This window comes from Tursiops truncatus, chromosome 12 (assembly GCF_011762595.2).
Source record: "Tursiops truncatus isolate mTurTru1 chromosome 12, mTurTru1.mat.Y, whole genome shotgun sequence".
Lineage (NCBI taxonomy): Eukaryota > Metazoa > Chordata > Mammalia > Artiodactyla > Delphinidae > Tursiops > Tursiops truncatus.
The window spans coordinates 39,855,260-39,876,789 of NC_047045.1; the positions used below are offsets into that span (position 1 = coordinate 39,855,260).

Here is a 21,530-nt window from a genome sequence, read left to right on the forward strand (position 1 = left end):
ACCTGCTCCGAATTCTGGCTTAGCTGCCTTTTCTGGATATTTTTCCTATCTTTGCACTTTGCACATTTTCTTGTTATCATTTGTTTGTTTGTCTTCCCATAGACTGAAAGCTCCCTGAGGGCAAGATTCTTTCTTGCTCACCGCTGTAGCCCAGCACCTAGCATAATACCTGCCCTGTGCAAGTAGCCTCTCAATAAATATTTAATAATTACATTTCTCATCCGGAGTCTCATCCGGAGTGACCATATTGGGTCTCATCCGGAGTGACCATATTGGGTCAGGTACTGCTGTTTCAGGCACCGGTTCAGCTATTCTGCTGTTTCATCTTTTAAGAATATGTGATCATATTTTACATAACCACTTGTTAAGAATACTTCAGTATTTTATTATTTGTTTCTTTGTGGGCACAGACAACAGGCACTCAGAATGATGCTTTCTTTGATGTTATGATGCTAAGAGGAAGAGGTTTGAGAACCAAGGTAGTTCTTTACTTGTATATTGGTGTGTTTGACTTGTTCATTCAGCAAGTATTTATTGATCTCTAATAATCAAGGATTTGTTGATCTCAAGATACTTTGCTAGTTGCTATGGGAGATTCAAAGACACATTATACATGGATTCTGTCTTCAAGTTGCTTATAGTCTGATAGGGGAGATAAGACTTATACATAAACATACAAGGAAAAAAAGCAATAGGTGACACAGAGGTATAATGACCAGCACAGAATAGATGCTCTAAAAATATTTGTCTACCAAACCTTTGTTTTCAACCATTGATAGATAAAGTTGGCCTGTTTGTATTTCTTCATTCACTATCTTTATATATATGGCAGAATTGGTCTCGGATTCTTAATTTTCTATAGGCTTGTTGATTGAAGATACCAGTTCACCTAGTAATCTCAAACAAGTACTGCCACATAACAAGCATCAAATTCAAAGACATGAGTAGAAAGAATGGGTATGAAACACGGAAGTAAATGGGAAGCGAGTGGAGAATGAGGGGGGCAAAAGTCAAGCAATAATGATTTAGACTGCAACAGAAAAATAATATAGAGACAAGTTATATTCCAGAGGCCAATTATTGACTTGCACAGAATTATGCAAATGATTGCCAGTCACTTTCCTTATGAATTTAAGCCATTCAGTTTCCTCATACTTCATCTTCCTTATCACTTAGGCCAGGTCAATATTTTTCAAACTGTAGCTCATATCCTATTAATGGATTGTGAAATCAGTTTAGTGGGTCACTACCAACATTTTGAAAATAATATAGAATAGCATTGAAACTATCAGAGTGCATCACACATAGAGAAGGTAGTGGTGTTTCATGAAACTTTGTGAGTACTGAATTATAATTTAAAATATAGTCCTAAATGTTATTTGGAAAAGAAAAAGCCAGCTCTTAATAAATGTTCAAAGGGAATGAATTTGAAAGATGTTGTAGAGGAAAGTGAGATAGCCAGTTTAAAATAGGAATACTCCTGAGGACTTCCCTGGTGGTCCAGTGGGTAAGACTCTGTGTTCCCAATGCAGGGGGCCCAGTTCAATCCCTGGTCCGGGAACTAGATCCCACATGCATACCGCAGCTAAGAGCCCACATGTCGCAACTAAACATGCCACAAGGAAGATCCCGCATGTGGCAACTAAGACCCGGCGCAGCCTAAATAAACAAATATATAAATATAAAATAAAATAAATAAAATAAAACCAGGAATACTCTGAAATCCCCTGCTATGGCTTGTGGCAGACTACTGTTTAGCCCAGAAATACCATTTCAAATTTGTTTTGTATGTTCTACAGATAGAAGTCCCATTTTAAATGTAACGGTATTTACATTTGCTCGTCTATAGAATACTCTTTTCAAAACACGAGCCAACCTACATTAGAGGAGTGTTGTTTTCCTAATGTAGATACAAATAAATATATTCAACATGAATTCCTTAACAAATGGCCCTGTTACTCCTCACCCATTGTTTCTATCTAGACAGTGCCTCTGTGTGGAATCTAACCAAGCTTGGGTCTTATGGATAGGAAAGAAATTTTTTCTGTATGGTGCTTGAGACAACTTTAAAATGCATAAAGAAATGAGATTTGTGGGAGAAAAACTGTGTGCATGTCTTGAATCTGAAATGAGCAAAAATTTATCCCTTGACAAACCCTATTTGTCTGAGCATCAACAGTCAACAACACTAAAAAAAATTTAAAACCTGATGTACCACCCACATGACACTCTTTAAAAACATGTCACTTTACTGAGCTGATAAAATATTTTTAAATGAGTGAATGGGAGTATATAAATATCTTACCTGAAAAATACCTTCATTAAATGAACTAACTACCAACTGAGAGGCTGTATTTCTGTGACTTTTGATATCCTTTTCAACATATTTCTTCATGGCCGTATCAGCTCTGGGCTATGGTCAGAACATAGGAAGAAGTGCCATAAGGAAGTGAACATTAGAATGATGTTCATTATAATAGGATTCTAGTCACTTGTGAAAGTTTATTCACCACTACAAATTATTAAAGGTGCTTAAATCATTAAATAGATTTTAGTCTTTATGAAAAGAGGATTGTAATGTGAGCCAGACCTTCTAGTTGTAGTTAAAATAATATACTTTTGACCTAATTTTGTTTGATCTGATTAAGTAAATTTTAGGATAAGTTCTGAAAAACCTTGGAAGATATTCTTTGGTTAGTTTCCTTAAAGTTAAGTGTACAGGGCTACCCTGGTGGCGCAGTGGTTGAGAGTCTGCCTGCCAATGCTGGGGACACGGGTTCGTGCCCTGGTCCGGGAAGGTCCCACATGCCACAGGGCGGCTGGGCCTGTGAGCCATGGCTGCTGAGCCTGCGCGTCCAGAGCCTGTGCTCCGCAACGGGAGAGGCCACAACAGTGAGAGGCCCGCGTACCACACACACACAAAAAAGTTAAGTGTACATTGACTTGTAGGGTATTTCTCAGAAAAATCTATTACTGAACGAGTACAGAATGTGAATCATTTCTTGCCTGAAATATAAGATTGCTGTTTACAGGGCACTTGTCCAGAATCTTCTTGCTGAATTGGAAAGTATTTCACTTTCCATCACTGTAGGTTCTTTTAACTTCACAAATGTGTTATTCAAAACGTAAACCCTATTGGTACACAGGAAACCCATTTAAAATTAAATTTTAAAACACTCTTGAGAATTCCATGGAACATTTTTGGTTTTATAATTTATAATTTCTAGCAAAAGGAAAAGTACCTTTAATACTTTAAAAATATATTTTCAGAGATAGCTAAACCCCAAATATGTAATACATGTGAAAGAATAGCACTATTAATATCTTAAATATTGAATGTTGGAGCATAAAGTTAAAAAATTACCTTCATTTTCCCCAAAATAAGCTAAGCCACAAATTTAAAGCTGGGAAATTCAGTACCAGAATTAAAAGAAATTATTTCTAGGTTAAGAAGTTCTATGTTTTACTTTAATCTCAAAAGGAACTGGTCTTTTAAAAACTTATTCTATGATTTTATGTATACAACTCTTTGGTTTGATAAACTTGGAAGAATTTATATCATTATTACATACTATGCTTCTGTCTTGTGGTGTGTTTTAAATATTGGGCACCTAAGCTAAATTTTCAGAGAGGGTTCTTTTCGCTTTGTTGTTTTACCGTATAGCTCTCAAGTAGAGTGAGGACTGTGCCTTTGGTATTTAGGTAGAATGTTTTCCTGTGATTTCTAATTCTCAGAGCCACTTCTGAGCATTTCTACGGATATTCCGCAGAAAGTGAAGTTTGATTCTCTTAATCAGTCTACTAAAGTACTATTGATACAAATTACCACTGACTGAAATAAAACATAAACCACTCAGAGACTAAAGCATTCAGAAAAGAAAAGGAGTTTATATGCAAATAAGATTTGTAAGGGAGTCCAAGCTATAGAAGGATAGCTTTCACAAATCAAAGATATGACAAGTATTTAAAAGAAAAAAATAACTTACAAAAATACCAAGGTTACCAAGTTTACAGTTACTCTCTTCAAGGTGGAAAACAGCAGTTTTCTCACATAATTGTCATATCCAAAAAAGTCATCACATATCTTCAGACATCAGCATTGCCAAAATCAGGGATACTGTTGTTTTTTTTTTTGTTTTTTTTTTTTTTTTGATACTGTTGTTTTTATCAGAGAATAACTTACAGGAAAGACTCAAGGTTTCATTTACTGGGGAAACAAAAACCAGGCCGATTGACTGTTTTTGTTGATATTACTTTATCTCACGTTTGCAAAGTGTGTTTTCAGGGGTCCCCAAGGTCACCCTTGGGTTCAGTGACTCACTAAAGAATACATAGAACTCAGAAAAGCTATTATACTCTCAGTTATGGCTTATTACAGCAAAAAGATACAAATTTAAATCAGCAACTCAAAAATGGATATAAGGCAAAGTCCAGGAAACACCAGGCATGAGCTACTACTTGTCCTCTTCCAGTGAAGTCATTCAGACAGCACTTAATTCTAGCAACGATGTGTGGTATGCTTGGAGTATGGCCAACCAAGGAAGCTCCTCTGAGCTTTGGTGTCCATGTTTTTAAATTGTGGGCTGGTCACATAGCATGGCTGACTGCACATGTGACTGACCTTCAGTCTCCATCCCCTCTAGAGGTTAAGCTGATAGTAAATGGCTGAAAGCCCCCACCATAAATCACATTGTTAGCATAGATCATCTGGCAGGGCATAAGACTCCCAGGTAAACTAAAACGTTTTTATAAGGCAGAATGTTCCAAGGGCTTAGAGGTTATCTCCCAGGAATTGAGCAAGTGTGAAATCTTTCTTCAGAATGTGAAAGGTTTACACAGCCTAGACAGACTATGTTAATCCTTTACTACACAGTGTTGTTTTATTTCGTTTTCTGATTTTGGAATGTGATGTGCATTGCTTACTCTGGTTAAGGTGTCAATTTTGCCTTCAAATTTCCTCCTAAGGCATGGCTTTGACAACATAAATTTGTTTTGTGTTTTTCTGATTCAATATCATTACTTTGATGTTTTGTTTTTATTATGTAAATTGATGAAAGGTCACACATATACAAAAACCTTGTAATTTGGTTAATAAAACTAGAGTCACATGATACTAAAATTTAGGAGTTAACTTTGTCTGAAGGCTTTGTAAAGTTCATATGGTTGTCGTTACTTTTATATGTAAAATATTGCTCTTATCAGCTCATATACCAAGACCAGGAACCAAGAACCATCCAGTTCACCTCAAGCAAGTTGCTTGGACCTTGTTTAATAATGAGATTTGAGACATGGCCATGGTTGCAAAAGCAATTTTTAAGTAACTGCCTTGCAGAAAGGAGAATATTTTTATGGAACCTATGTAAAATAGCGTCATGGCCATGAAAAGTAAGGAACTAAGTAAAGGTATTTTGTGTAATTTTAACCAATTTTATTATTTTGGAATAGTTTTTTATGTCATTTTCTCCAGAATCATAATTTTTATGTTTCTCTAATAATGTATTACTTATAAGCTATACTGAGAATTTTCATAGAATTTTTTTTCTGAATTCCAAAGGCTCTGTTGGAACATGATGCCATTTAAAGAGTGTTTCATTCCAGTTTATACAAGTGTGGCCAATAGAGAGTTTGAAATAAAGAAGAAAGGAATTTTTCTTATATGTCCATTAGATATAGAACATTAGTCATAATTAACTAATTTACCCCTGGGTAAATAATTCTTGTTTTTCTGATTTTGGGTGAAGCAATCTATTTCACAAAGTTATCTGCTTCTGGATTTAAAGAATCCTAGAAATCTGACTCTATCTTTGGTAGTCTGACAGGTATTTGTTTGTCATGCTGACATCAGCTTATACTGAAAAGTCTGCTTCCATGAGTCTACTCCCTGTAGAGTCAACAGTTATGAGTATGATAAAAGTCTTTACTGAGGCTTTCACTATTTTCATGTTTCTGCCAGAAGACTCAATTTCTGGTCTGTGTAGCTCATAATAGGGACTTAAGACTAGGCAAATGTAAGGAAAAAGCAGAAACTATCTATGGATGACAAGACTCAGTGGCTCATGTTAATTTGTAATAGCCAACAATGATAGAATAGTGAAGAGTGAAATCCCTTTTTTCTGAAATAACACATAATCACTTTCTGAGGATTTAGTTAATAATTACCTTGAGAGAAAAACTATATTATGGACAGAGTAGGCATTAAGTAGTCTCCATGTTCTTTTAATTTATCCCATAAAACATCTTGGGATTGTCAACTGGAAACAAAATATTTCTTTTAAAAAATTAATTTTTAAAAATAGGTTTTATGCCAATTTTTGTAGATGGACATGACTATTTTTCTGTCCAACCTGAAAGTTACACAATTACTAAAGTATCTTTATTTTATATTAATGCATTTTACTTAAAGGCAATTAAGTTAAACTCCTCTTACTGATTTGCAAGTTCTTTTCATATTGAGGACTTGATAAGCAGGATGACTTTTACAGAAGTTTTGAGCTAATAAATAATCTGGAGTATATCGAACATATCATTTTTAACACTCCTTTTGTAGGATAAATGAGCAAACCTTTGTGGCTGTCTGGCAGCTGTTTAGGAAACCCCAAAGACAACTTTGGTATAAAAGACATAGTAAAGAGTTGTTTATTCTGAATTTGGGGACTGAATTTTGGAAATGCAATATCAAAAAATGTTATCAGAGGAGAAAAGATATGAGTAAGCGATTAAATAAAGTTTACAGGCAATATTTAAAATAAACTAAGCATCAAGTAATGATACTTATTAGGGAACTTTTTCAAAGATGAGGAACTTTTTTTTTCCCTTGAACCATTTTTATTGACAAAAGTAAACAAACATAGAAGTTAATAAAAATCAGATCTTCTTGAGATAAACTTCACTTAGATATCTTATAAACAATTCAACATCATATTATATTAATTAATATCCTCTGTAAATCAACTCTTACTTCTGACTTTTGTCTCTCTATTCTTGATAACATTATCTCAGTCATTCACTTTCATTTGTATCATTTTTTTAAATTAGATTCCACATATGACTGATATCATATTTGTCTTTCTCTGTCAGACTTCACTAAGTATGACAATCTCTAGGTCCATCCATGTTGCTGCAAATGGCATTATTTCAGTCTTTTTAATGGCTGAGTAACATTTCATTGTATATATGTACCACATCTTTTTTTTTTTTTACATCTTTATTGGAGTATAATTGCTTTACAATGGTGTGTTAGTTTCTGCTTTATAACAAAGTCAATCAGTTATACATATACGTATGTTTCCATATATCTTCCCTCTTGCATCTCCCTCCTTTCCACCCTCCCTATCCCATGCCTCTATGTAGTCACAAAGCACCTTGTGCTATGCGGCTGCTTCCCACTAGCTAGCTATTTTATGTTTGGTAGTCTATATATGTCCATGCCACTCTCTCACTTTGTCACAGCTTACCCTTCCCCCTCCCCATATCCTCAAGTCCATTCTCTAGTAGGTCTGTATCTTTATTCCCGTCTTACCCCTAGGTTCTTCACGACATTTTTTTTTTCTTAGATTCCATATATATGTGTTAGCATATGGTATTTGTCTTTCTCTTTCTGACTTACTTCACTCTGTATGACAGACTCTATGTCCATCCACCTCACTACAAATAACTCAATTTCGTTTCTTTTTATGGCTGAGTAATATTCCATTGTATATATGTGCCACATCTTCTTTATCCATTCATCCAATGATGGACACTTAGGTTGCCTCCATCTCCTGGCTATTGTAAGTAGAGCTGCAATGAACATTTTGGTACATGACTCTTTTTTTTTTTTTTTTTGCGGTACGCGGGCCTCTCCGTGTTGTAGCCTCTCCCATTGCGGAGCACAGGCTCTGGATGCACAGGCTTAGCAGCCATGGCTCACGGGCCTAGCCGCTCCGGGCATGTGGGATCTTCCTGGACCGGGGCACGAGCCCATGTCCTCTGCATCGGCATGTGGACTCTCAACCACTGCACCACCAGGGAAGCCCTACATGACTCTTTTTGAATTATGGTTTTCTCAGGGTATATGCCCAGTAGTGGGATTGCTGGGTCATATGGTAGTTCTATTTGTAGTTTTTTAAGGAACCTCTATACTGTTCTCCAGAGGAACTTTTGTTTAAACAAACAGTTGAAAGGTATGGCAAAAGCACAAAATGTTAGGCTCTCAAGAGTATTTTGGTAATACAAGAAACCTCTGCTATTTGGGCACTAAATACTTTTTAACTGCATTTTGTTCCAAGTAGACATATACTCAAAGATTAATTTGTCAATTTAACAGAAAAGAAAATCCAAATTCTAGTTCTACTCTTTTGGATGCCCTCCATATTTTATAGAGTAAGATTCACAAGTCTTTCCTTCATCTTATAAATAAATTCATTTACATCTAGCTAACATTCTGGCACAAGCAGACAATTTTACTTTAAGACAAAGTCATTTTCCTTTTCCCATGATATTTACCATGGGAAATAAAAATTTATCATTTTGCATATACACCTCTTTACAGACACATAAATATTCCTTTACATTTCTTAAAAAGGAATATACCAACATATCTCAGTTTCTCATATATATCTTTTCAACCTATTAATTAATGGTCACTTACAGTGTATAAAAGCAAAGCCAGGGGTATGTTAAAACTATGTTTGTTGACCCAGTATTTATTTCATTCTCCACAAATGACTTGCTTAGATATTGTAATTTGTATCCAAGGATTATTAATTAAATGATTAACTCAATTTAATATTAGTTTAGGAATTAGAGGGAATTCCTTGGCAGTCCAGTGGTTAGGACTCAGCCATTTCACTGCCAAGTGTTCGGGTTTGAACTCTGGTTGGGGAACTAAGACCCCACAAGCTGAGAGGTGCAGCCAAAAAAAAAAAAAATTAGAAAAATTTCTATAAAGTTTAATTAATTAGGTTTTTTTGGGTTTGTGGAAACAAACCCAAGCCTTTCATGAGTTATACTAGTATGCTAACATTTTAATTTACATTGTGATAAGATCAGGAAAGAGACGTATAGTTGTTTTAAGACAGCATTATTAAGCTAGTCAAATTTGTTCAAGGATTCACCTTGATTAGAAATACAAACTTTTGAACTTCGTATTTTCTATTTCTATTTTTTATTCTTAATTTTTAAGAGCTCTTCGAATTAAGTTTAAAAGTAATAAAGTTTATTAATATTTCTCTCTCCTCTGTCAATTTACATTGCATTACTTATTTTGTCAACCTGTAAACAAGGCAATTGATTTAACTCATAGCTAAAAGTTTTTTTTTCCTTCTGCATATAGGCTTCATTAAGAGAAATATTTTTTTAAGAATCAACAGACTTAAAGCAATGAAAGTTGGATGTTTTCTTCCCTTTCTAAAAATTCTTGAGTTCTCTATTTTAAATTTATAAAAGTGTTCCGTAGTCTCTGTAAGCCAATCAAAAAAGGAATGCAATTAAATTTAAGAGACTTATAATCTAATTTTTCTTTAGAGCAGGATTTCTCAACCTTGGCACTATTGACATTTTAAGGAGATAATTTATTGTTTGGGAGGGCTCTCCTGTGCGTTGCAGGATAGTTAGCATCCCTGACCTCTATCCACTAGACGTCAATAGCACCCCCATACACAAACACAATTGTGACACCCAATAATGTATCCAGATATGGCCAAATGTCCGCAGAGCAGAAAAGGATCAAAATGACTCCCAGTTGAGGACCACCGCTCCAGAAATATGCAAAGGTGCTCAGAAAATATATGCCCTCACTTAACAGATAAACATATTAATCTTATGGGAAAGCTATGAAAAGAGCTCTGGAGAGTTTATAGCTGGACTTCTCTCTCTTTGTGTGTATGCTATTTTTGTAGTACTGTTCAATCAGATCGTGGGTTGAGCTGGGGGCACAACTTTAAGTTTATTAACACCCTGTTTTTGGACACCAAGCTGTTTCTCACATCTTTACTTGACTCACTTGTGTATTTATGCTTTCTTATTTTCTTTTGAGAGGAGAGAGGGTAAAAGTTATACACCCAGAGCTTTTTAGATTTCTTGCAGTGGTCATGAATTTCTAGGCAAGCCAGTAGCAATCACTCTTATTCAATCACATTGTGATAAGATCAGGAAAGAGACATATAGTTGTTTTAAGACAGCATTATTAATATATAAATTCAGGCTCATTTGTAGAATGGTTATACAAACCAAACAAAACCTTTAAAGTCTCTCTCTACCCTTTGCTCTAAAAGCATGTGAAAATAATTTCTAATTTTGTCCATTGTGTATATTCTCTTTGATGGTAAATCTGGTATTGGAATTAGATATCCCTATATAGTGAGTACAACTTTTCTGACCTATTAATCTCAAATAGCATGCTGAGGAAGAGAGAAATTTAGCTTCAGAGAGAAAGTTATAATTGTAAACAGACTATTGTTAAAAGCTGTGCCTTCCTTTTGCAAAGAGGAAAAGAGTCTTTTTTAAAAATAAACAAAAAGAACCAACAATCTTAGTTTTATAACATTAGCCACAGATGGATCAAATGTAATCAAAGTACAAAAAATTTAATTGGCTGATGGTAGCAGCTCCAGATCTCCAGTGGCTGCTCTCCATTCCTGTGGGCACAAAAATATTTTTTTCTTAATTAATTTGAACTCAGAGTGTCACACACATGAAAAACAGCACAGAGGATATCATCAATGGTTAGGCAACAATAAAATAAATCAGTAATGTAGGGAATGATATGAACAACTTCCCAACTTACTACTGAAACTAGTTATCAGATTGACTAAATCAATGTCTCAAGACCCAGAAGCAAAGGGAAGATGTATCTCAGATGACAAAAGATAACAAAATCCTCAAGACAAATATAAAGTACAATCAGATATTCTGTCATAAAGACCTCATAAAGATCAGACAGTAAGAACATTAAAATCTATATTATCAACATTGCTGCCACCAAATGAGAAATTAGTGGTTGTGTACAAATCAGAACCAGCATGAAAAAGACTTAACCAGGAAACAACCAAACAAACATAAAGAGTCAGAAAAAGAAATAGAATCAACTAGATTAAAATCCTGTTGCCGAAAAGAACAAAGCTGAAGGCATAACCCTTCCAGACTTCAGGCAATACTACAAAGCTACAACGTGGTATTGGCACAAAAACAGACATATAGATCAATGGAACAGAATAGAGAGCCCAGAAATAAACCCACACACTTACGGTCAATTAATCTTCAACAAAGGAGGCAAGAATATACAATGGAGAAAGAGTCTCTTCAAATGGTGTTGGGAAAGCTGGATAGCCGTATATAAGTCAATGAAGTTAGAATAGTCCCACACACGATATAAAAAATAAACTCAGAATGACTTAAAGACTTAGGTATAAGACATGACATTATAAAATTCCTGGAAGAGAATATAGGCAAAACATTCTCTGACATAAATTGTACCAATGTTTTTCTTTCCCTAAATTTTTCAAAAAATTTATTTTATATTTTTGGCTGTGTTGGGTCTTTGTTGCTGCGCGCGGGCTTTCTCTAGTTGCAGCGAGGCTGGGCTACTCTTCATTGAGGTAAACAGGCTTCTCACTGCAGTGCCTTCTCTCGTTGCGGAGCACAGGCTCTAGGCACGCAGGCTTCAGTAGTAATGGCACGCGGGTTCAGTAATTGTGGCTTGCGGCCTCTAGAGCGCAGGTTCAATAGTTGTGGCGCATGGGCTGTGTTGCTCCACAGCATGTGTGATTTTCCCGGACCAGGGCTCGAACCCATGTCCCCTGCATTGGCAGGTGGATTCTTAACCACTGCGCCACCAGGGAAGCCCTCTTTTTATTTATTTATTTTATTTATTTTTGCTGTGTTGGGTTTTAGTTGTGGCACACAGGATTTTTTGCAGCCCGCAGGCTTCTCTCTAGTTGTGGCATGCAGGTTTTCTCTCTCTAGTTGTGGTGCGTGGGCTCCAGCACACATGGGCTCTCTAGTTGAGGCACATGAGCTCAGTAGTTGTGGTGTGCGGGATGTGGGATCTTAGTTCCCTGACCAAGGATTGAACCCGCATCCTTGCATTATAAGGCAGATTCTTTACCACTGGACCACCACAGGAGTCCCTGGACCAATGTTTCCTTAGATCAGTCTCCCACGCAAAAGAAATAAAAGCAAAAATAAGCAAATGGGACGTAATCAAACTGATAAGCTTTTATACATCAAAGGAAACCATAAATAAAACGAAAAGACCACTTGTGGACTGGAAGAAAATATTTGCAAATGAAGCGACTGACATGGGTTCAATTTCCAAAATAAACAAATGGTTCATACAAGTCAATATAAAAAAAAAAGCAACCCAATCAAAAAAGGGGTAGAAGACCTAAAGAGACATTTCTGCAAAGAAATACAGATGGCCAACAGGCACACGAGAAGATGCTCACCTCACTAATTACTAGAGAAATCCAAATCAAAACTGCAGTGAAGTATCACCTCATACCAGTCAGAGTGGCCATGATCAAAAAGTCTATAAATAATGAATGCTGGATAGGGTATGGAAAACAGGGAACCCTCCTACACTGCTGGTGGGAATGTAAATTGGGGCAGCCACTATGGAGAACTGTATGGAGGATTCTTAAAAAACTAAAAATAGAGTTACCGTATGTTCCAGCAATCCTACTCCTGGGCATATATCCAGAAAAGATGAAAACTCTAATTCAAAAAGATACATGCACCCCAATGTTCATAGCAGCACTATTTATAATAGCCAAGACAAGGAAGCAACCTAAGCGTCCATTGACAGAGGAATGCATAAAGAAGTTGTGGTATATATATACAATATTACTCAGCCATAAAAAAGAATGAAATAATGCCATTTGCAGCAACATGGATAAACCTAGAAATTATCATACTAAGTGAAGTAAGACAGAAGGACAAATACGATATTACTTATATATGGAATCTAAAATATGACACAAATTAACCTATTTACTAAACAGAAAGAAACAGACATAGAAAGCAAACTTACAGTTACTAAAGGGGAAGGGGGGAGGATAAATTAGGAGTATAAGATTAACAGATACACATTACCATATATAAAATAGATAAACAACAAAGATTTACTGTATAGCAAAGGGAACTAATATATTCAATATCTTGCAATAACCTATAATGGAAAAGAATTGAAAAAATATATATGTATATGTGTAACTGAATCACTGTGCTGTACACCTGAAAGTAACACAATATAGTAAATCAACTATACTTCAATTAAAAACAACAACAAAAAAAACTATTGCCACAGGAGATTCACCCTAAGACTAGAAAAAGATACACCTCAAAAAGCTCTTGAGTTGCTCCTCATGGACAATGCAGTTTACTTGGCTCTGGCTGGTGAATACACCTCTGGTAGATAAATACATAAAATCTTGGTGGAATCTCTAGAATTGCCAAAGGAATAGTCAGACACAAAGCATTTAGAAAAGTTTACTTCCAAGAAAAGTTTGCAAGAAACTCCAAGTTTTTAAAAGAATTGGTTCATCAAATTAAAAAATACAAAAAATGGGGGGAAAACCCCACAAAATTACAAACATGACCAAGTTTGTAGTTATGCAGTCCATGGTAGAAAAGACAGAAATTTTCTCACACAGTTGTCGTAGCCACAGAGGTTATCACAGATCTTCAACTATCAATATTGCAGAAACTTGATGATAAAGTTGCTTTTATTAGGCAGTCAGTACTTATAAACAAAACCTAAGGATTCTTTTGTTTTGGGAAAGTGAACCAGGCACAGGGACCCTGTTTTTGTTTGCTTCTTTTATATCTTTCAGGGTACAAGTTGTTTTATTTTATTATTATGATGTACACACTTACTGATAATGGCAGCAAAGCATTGTATCAGTTTTGCTTCCATACATGCTTCCTTTAGTCCTTGGTAGTTACAAATCCTTCCATGAACAAATACTGAGGTAGTTTATTATCACTTAAGGTAAAAGACATAACAGTACAGAGGGGAAAGTCAAAGTTTGAGGGAAGGTGCTTTGGATATGAGGGATATTTTTTCTTTTTTCTTGAAAGAAATTGTCATATCTTTGTGGACAAAATAATGGAAACTTAGAATGTATAGGGTTAATATACAAATGACTAAGACAAATCATAAGAATTTGATTTTGCCTGACAAAAAATCCAGGAGAAGGAGTATAACAAAATTAAATTTGCCAGGGTATTCCAGTGAGAAGGTAAATTGTGTGCAAAAGCTGACCTTGTCATACCTCAAAGAAAAATGCATGCAGAATTATATACTTCAAAAATTTATATAATACTAAGAGGATTGAGGTCCATTTAATCCATATCTGTTAGCTGACCTCTTCCAAACAGCCAGGCACCTTGGTTTTTCCCAGAGATCTATTAGAGCAGTTTTTCTCAAAATGCAGATTATGATCCATTAGTGGATCCTAACATTGATTACTAGTGGGTTGTGACTAAAAGTTTGTTTTTAATGAAATAGAATAGAAAATATGAGAATACATTTAGGTAGTACTCTCAAGTTAGTATTGAGACCTCTACTTCAGGTAAGATTTAGTAGAAAAGCCACGCTCCCACTAAAACAATAAATTACAAAGTCATATGTTTAAAGTCATTGGGAAGTTATAGACACAATGAAGACTAGAAGAATTAAAATTCCAGAAAGGGAAGAACCCTCCTAGGTCACTTGACAATCCCTGGCTATTTTATTCCTTAGAACATTTACCAATTCTGGTCACAGTGACTCTGTTTTTGGCATGGGGACTCCACTGGGACAAAGAAAAGCCAGGGGAGTTTTTGAAGGCCATGGATGCAGGCATGACAGATTTGAATTTAAATTCTGAAAAATACCACTGGATATTTGCTGAATGCTAGAGTATAAAAGAAACTGGAGAACTGGCCAAGAAAGGCAGAATAAGATCTGCAGTCTCATGGTGAAGAGATAAATTCCTGCTAGCAAAAGGAACTGCATCAAACAGTCCCTCAAGTTTTGGCCAGATATTGAACTTGATGGGATGGGAGGCTAAGCTCAAAACTTTTGAAGGACAGAATTTCAGGGATGAGAAGAAAGGGAAAAGCCCAGCTGTCAGTCAAAAGTCTCAGAAGGCCATACCCAGGAAGGAAGCTGGATTGCAAAGTCATAGTGAAATCTGTCCACAGTGCTTAGGAGACAAACTCCCACCAGAGACAGGAAGTCAGCAAGAAACACTTGATGAGTTTTCCTCTCAAGACATTTGCCAGATTTTAAAGCTACATGAGGCGAGAGGCTAATGAGCTAAATTAAAACCTCCAAAGGGCAGACTGAATCTCCCATAGTGTTTACGGGCTGAAAGGAAAGAGACCTTCCAAGCTATTGATCAAAAGTCCAGGTGAGCCACATCTGAGGAAAAATGACAAACAAGAGGTAGACTGAGTCTAACTAAAACCAGAATCCATCCCCAATCTAGTTCAGTTCCTGATGGGATTAAGGTGATCAGCCCTTCAAATTATGCAACTAACAGAGGAAAGGGAGAACCTTTATGAGGGAAAATAACATCATTACAAGTCCCATTTGTTCATTTTATACCCCAAATATGGCATATAATAGATTATAAGGCTTGAAAACAGGCAGGAAAATGTGAGTGATAAGAGAAAAAGCAGATAATAAAAGCAAACCCATAGATGATCCAGATATTGGAACTAGTAGGCTGGGACTTTAAAATAATTGTATAGGGCTTCCCTGGTGGCGCAGTGGTTGAGAGTCTGCCTGCCAATGCAGGGGACGCAGGTTCATGTCCCAGTCTGGGAAGATCCCACATGCCGTGGAGAGGCTGGGCCTGTGAGCCATGGCTGCTGAACCTGCACGTCCGGAGCCTGTGCTCCGCAACAGGAGAGGCCACAACAGTGAGAGGCCCGCGTACCGCAAAAAAAAAAAAAAAAAAAAAAAAATTGTATATATGTGTGTGTGTGTGTGTGTGTGTGTGTGTGTGTGCACGCGCGTGCAAGGGAGCAAAGGAAAAGATGGACAAAATGGATAAAATGATGGATAATTTTGACAGAATTGGAATCTATAAAAATAATTAAATATACATTACAGATTTTTAAAATACAACAGCTAAAATTGAGAATTCATTGTGCAGTTTTAGCAATAGCTTAGACTGAGCAAAAAGAGTTAGTGAACTTGAGGACAGATAAGTTGATAGTACCCAAAACTGAAGCACAGAGACAAAAAGAATGCAAAGAATAAAACTTAGTATAAGAGACATGTGGAATACAGTGAAGCAGTCAAATATATATTTAATTAGAGTCATAGAAGGACGAGAATTAGAGAATGGGGCAGAAGCAATATATGCAGAGATAATAGTCAAGAAATTTCGAAAATTGATGATAGACATCATTCCAAACATTAAAGAAGCTCAGTGAACCTCAATACACAACAAGGATATATACAAAGGAAACCATAATTAAGTATATCATAGTTGAACTGCTGACAAAGATAAAATCTTAAAAGCAGCAAGAGAAAACAAGGCACTTTTTCAAAAAGCAACAGTAGGGCAGATGACTATTTTACTGAAATTATGGAAGCCAAGAGATATTTAAAGTACTAAAAGAAAAAAAAAACTCTCAATTTTATGTCCAATTAAAATATCTTTAGAGAACATAGTAGAAATATAGATTTATTCAGACAAATGAGAGCTGAGAGAATCCATCAGGAGCAGACCCACACTATGAAAAATATGAAAGGAAGTTCTTCAGGCTAAAGGAAAATGAACTCAAATGGAAGCACAGATCTTCAGGAAAGAAGAGCAGCAGGAAAGATAAATATATGGGTAAAAAAATTTTAATTGACTTTCAAAGTAGCAAAAATAAAAATATTATGGAGTTTATGTGTAGACATATAATAAACAGTTGCATGAATTGTAGGAAGGAGTTATGTGGACTTAAACCATTGTAAGATTTTTATTTGGATAGTAAAAGACTGTAAAAAAAATTGCTAGCTTTAGAGTGGAAGACACCATGAAAACAAAAACTACTAGCTTAAGGTAGGCTGTAATAAGTCAAGAATATATTGGAATCTAGAGGAGTAACTATCAAAGTGTGGCCTTTTGATTTAGCAGCATAAGCATCATCTGGGAATTTGTTAGAAGTGAAAATTTCCAGGTTTCCCCCAGACCTACTAAATCAGAAACTTTGGAGGTGAGGCCCAGAAATCTATGTTTGAAGAAGTCCTTTAGGTGATTCTGATGCACACTAAAATTTGAGAACTATAGGTAACTACCAAAAGAAAACGAGTATAATTAAAAACCTAATAGAAGAGGCAAAACAGAATAATAAAAATACTTGATTAATCCAGAGTAATGAAGGAAGGGAAGAATAAAAGAACAAAAAATAGGTAGGACAAATAGAAAAATAAATAAAATGAATAAAATACATAGTAAGATTGTGCACTTAAACCCATCTGTAACAGTAATCACATTAAATGTAAATGAACTCAGTGCTCCAATTAAAAGACAAAGATTTTCAGACTGAAGAGACAAAATGACACAGATAATTTTAAAGGATTAAAAAGATACACCATGTAAATACTAACCCCCAAAACAAAAACAAAGCAAAACAAAAAACTTCTGTGACTATATTACTAATTTGTAAGTTTGACTTGAAGAAATATGACTAGAGATGAAGAGGGACATGTCATAATGATAAGTTTCAATTCAATGAAAAAAAATTTACAATCCTATTTGTATACAGCCATAATATAGCTTCAAATATATAAAACTATAATGTCAGAACTAAATGAAGAAATAGAAAAATCCATAATTATTATCAAAGATTTTAATATACCTGTCTCAATTTCTCATAAAAATCATACCAATAAATCAGATATAAAAGATTAAGAAGAAATGTGATCTAATTAACCTAATCGAACACTATTCCCAACAATAGTAAATATATATTCTTTTCAAGAGTATTTGGAACATTTACCAAAACAGATCATATGTTGGGCCATAAAGCAAGTTTAAAATATTTTTAAAAATTGAAGTCATGCAGGGTACGTTCTCAGAACACAGTGCAATCACACTAGAAATTAATAACAGAAATATAGAACCACCTCTAAACAACTTATAGGTCAAAGAAGAAATCACAATGGAAACTAGAAAGCATTTAAATGATAAATAATGAAAACACAACATCCAAAATGGTAATGCAGCTAAAATAATGCTTAGAAGGAAGTTTATAGCTTTAAATGCATATCTTAGAAGACAGGTAAAAAATTAATGATCTAAACTTCCATCTCAAGTGCTAGAAAAAGAAGAGCAAATTAAATTTAAGATAGTAAGATAAATGGTATAATAAATGACTCTTAATAAATAATAAATATGTAAATAATAAATGATAAATAAATCAATAGGTATAGCTCAATTTGTATAATAAATTATATAAATAAATATCAATAATAGATGAATAATAAATGAGCAAAAATCAATGAAAGAGAAGGCAGACATAGAGTAGACACAATAAAACTAAATATGGGGGGGCTTCCCTGATGGCGCACTGGTTGAGAGTCCGCCTGCAAATGCAGGGGACACGAGTTCATGCCCCGGTCTGGGAGGATCCCACATGCTGTGGAGCAACTAGGCCCATGAGCCATGGCCACTGAGCCTGCGCGTCCGGAGCCTGTGCTCCACAATGGGAGAGGCCACAACAGTGAGAGGCCCACATACCGCAAAAAAAAAACAACTAAATATGGGTCATTTGAAACATTTAATAAAATTATTAAATCCCTAATAAGACTGATCAAGATAAAATAGCAAGTACAGAAATTATCAGTATCAGGAATTTAAAAGGAGACAGCAGTATACATCCCATAGACATTAAAAACATAAAGGGCTGAACAAACGTATGGTCACCAAGGGGCGAAAGTGGCCGGGTGGTGGTGGTGGTGGGATGAATTGGGAGATTGGGATTGACATGTATACACTAATATGTATAAAATAGATAACTAATAAGAACCTGCTGTATAAAAAATAAATAAAATTAAATTAAAAAAAAGATAAAGGGCTTCAAACACTCCCTAACAACATACACAAAAATAAACTCAAAATGGATTAAAGACCTAAATGTAATGCCAGACACTATAAAACTCTTAGAGGAAAACACAGGCAGAATACTTTATGACATAAATCACAGCAAGATCCTTTTTGACCACCTCCTAGAGAAATGGAAATAAAAATAAACAAATGGGACCTAAAGAAACTTAAAAGCTTTTGCACAGCAAAGGAAACCATAAACAAGACAAAAAGACAGCCCTCAGAATGGGAGAAAATATTTGCAAATTAAGCAACTGACAAAGGATTAATCTCCAAAATTTATAAGCAGCTCATGCAGCTCAATATCAAATAAACAACCCAATCCAAAAACGGGCAGAAGACCTAAATAGACATTTCTCCAAAGAAGATAGATTTCCAACAAACACATGAAAGGATGCTCAACATCACTAATTATTAGAGAAATGCAAATCAAAGCTACAATGTGGTATCACCTCACCCTGGTCAGAATGGCCATCATCAAGCTGGAGAGGATGTGGAGAAAAGGGAACCTTCTTGCACTGTTGGTGGGAATGTAAAGTGACACAGCCACTATGGAGAACAGTATGGAGGTTCCTTAAAAAACTAAAAATAGAACTATCATACGACCCAGCCATCCCACTAGTGGGCATATACCCTGAGAAAACCATAATTCACGAAGAGTCATGTACCACAATGTTCATTGCAGCTCTATTTACAATAGCCAGGACATGGAATCAACCTAAGTGTCCATCGACAGATGAATTGATAAAGAAGATGTGGCACATATATACAATGGAATATTACTCAGCCATAAAAAGAAACAAAACTGAGTTATTTGTAGTGAGGTGGATGGACCTAGAGCCTGTCATACAGAGTGAAGTAAGTCAGAAAGAGAAAAACAGATACCATATGCTAACACATATATGGAATCTAAAAAAAAAAAAAAGTGGTTCTAAAGAACCTGGGGGCAGGACAGGAGTAAAGACACAGACATAGAGAATGGACTTGAGGACATGGGGAGGGGGAAGGGTTAGCTGGGACGAAGTGAGAGAGTGGTAATGTATATAGGGACATATACACTACCAAATGTAAAATAGATAGCTAGTGGGAAGCAGCCGCATAGCACAGGGAGATCAGCTCAGTGCTTTGTGTCCACCTAGAGGGGTGGGATGGGGGTGTGGGACAGAGACGCAAGAGGGAGGAGATATGGGAATATATGTATATGTATAGCTGATTCACTTTGTTATACAGCAGAAACTAACACACCATTGTAAAGCAATTATACTCCAATAAAGATGTTAAAAAAAAAAAGATAAAGGGCTTCAAAGGGCAACATCAACAAAGTGAGAAGATGACCCACAGATTGGGAGAAAATATTTGCAAATCACATATCTGATAAAGAACATGTATCTAGAATATGTGAAGAACACTTACAACTCATCAGTAAAGAACCAAAAACCTCAATTTAAAAATGGACAAAGAATCTGAATAGACATTTCTCCAAAGAAGATATACCAATGACCAATAAGTACATGAAAAGATACTCAACATCATTAGCCATTAAGGAAATGTAAGTCAAAACCACAGTGAGATACAACGTCACACCCACTAGAATGGCTAAAATAAAAAAGAAAGGTGGCAAGTGTTGACAAGGATGTAGAGAAATTAGAACCCTCCTACAATGCTGATGGGATTATAAAATGGTGCCCCTGCTTTGGAAGAGTCTGGCAAAAACTTTGACTTGAATATTTATAGCAACATTATTTATAATAGCCAAAAACTGGAAACAACCCAAATTTCCACCAACTGATGAACCAGTAAACAAAAGTGGTATAAGCATACAATGGAATAATATACAGCTATAAAAAAGGACTGATATACTGATACATGCTAAAACGTGGATGAACTTTGAAAACATTATGGGAAACAAAAGAAGCCAGTCACAAAAGACCATGTATTATATGATTCCATTTATATAAAGTTTCCAGAATGGGCAAATCTATAGAGATAGAAAGTAAGTTAGTGGTTGCCTATTGCTGGGGGGTGGGGTGGCTTAGAGAAAAGTGGGGAGTGACTGCTAATGGATATGGGTTTTCTTTTTTGGGTGATGAAAATGTTCTAAAATGAATTGTGGTGATGGTTGCACCACTGTGAATACACTAAAAATCATTGAATTGTTCACTTTAAGCAGGTTAATTGTATGGTGTATTAATTATATCTCAACACAGCTGTTAAAAATATAATATAAAAGGATATTATGAATAACCTTACACCAAAAAAAATCAACTTAGATGAAATGCTCTTTTAAAAAATATTAAAATGTATATAAAAAAGAAACAAAAATGTGAATAATCATAATCTGTTAAAAATATTGGATCTGTAATTTAAAACCCTCCCATAAAGAAAATTTCAGGCTGAGATGTTTCACAGGTGAATTATTCCAAACATTTAAGGAAGAAATAATACCAACCTTAAACT

The 21,530-nt window shown here is 35.4% G+C and overlaps 1 protein-coding gene across 1 annotated transcript in view; it reads left to right on the forward strand.

The window, feature by feature from the left end:
* The window catches only part of CEP57L1 (centrosomal protein 57 like 1), a 90,962-nt gene that overhangs the window by 67,318 nt on the left and 2,114 nt on the right, over positions 1 to 21,530 (forward strand). The gene's annotated exons all lie outside the window — the stretch shown is intronic.